Raw genomic sequence first — 479 nt, 5'->3', positions numbered from 1 at the left:
AGCCGCGAGTTTTGTTCATGAGGGTGCTTCGCATGCACAGGCCGGACTTGGCCCTGCAGCTCGGAGGGTTTTGCTTTCTCCCCATTGTTACACAGTTTCGCGATGAGGATAAAGGAAGGGGTCGAAATGAATGAGGGGAGGGCCGGGGGAATACTGAATCAAGGAGTGGTCCCCTTGATTTACAACGTTGCATGGGAAAATGTACTCCAAATAAAACAGAATTAAAGGAAATGTCGGGGTTGAGGGAATTTATTCTTGTGTGCGTGTCCAAGGTGGGATCCAGATCCGGTATTACACGAGCAAGGTAATTGACAACCTGCGTGAGGATTTCGGGCCAGATGACTTCTTGTCAGCACTGCTTCTCATGGGCGTGTTCTCAGTGGGAAGGTGAGAAGTATCCTGACCCCCAAAACGTCAGATGCCTGCATAATCCAGGCGCCGATGAAACATAATTACCATGTGTACGCCTAAATGCCTAT

At 49.5% G+C, this 479-nt stretch overlaps 1 long non-coding RNA gene across 1 annotated transcript; it reads left to right on the top strand.

Annotated features, from left to right (window-relative positions):
* The first annotated feature begins 3 nt into the window (after positions 1-3).
* LOC109513120 (uncharacterized) lies at positions 4-476 on the top strand. Its single transcript, XR_002167663.1, has 2 exons — positions 4-86; positions 273-476. It is a non-coding gene; the product is annotated as an uncharacterized LOC109513120 (long non-coding RNA).
* The last annotated feature ends 3 nt before the right edge of the window (positions 477-479 follow it).

Source organism: Hippocampus comes, unplaced genomic scaffold (assembly GCF_001891065.2).
Source record: "Hippocampus comes isolate QL1 unplaced genomic scaffold, H_comes_QL1_v1.1 scaffold521, whole genome shotgun sequence".
Lineage (NCBI taxonomy): Eukaryota > Metazoa > Chordata > Actinopteri > Syngnathiformes > Syngnathidae > Hippocampus > Hippocampus comes.
This window is presented reverse-complemented; position numbering and strand designations above follow the sequence as displayed.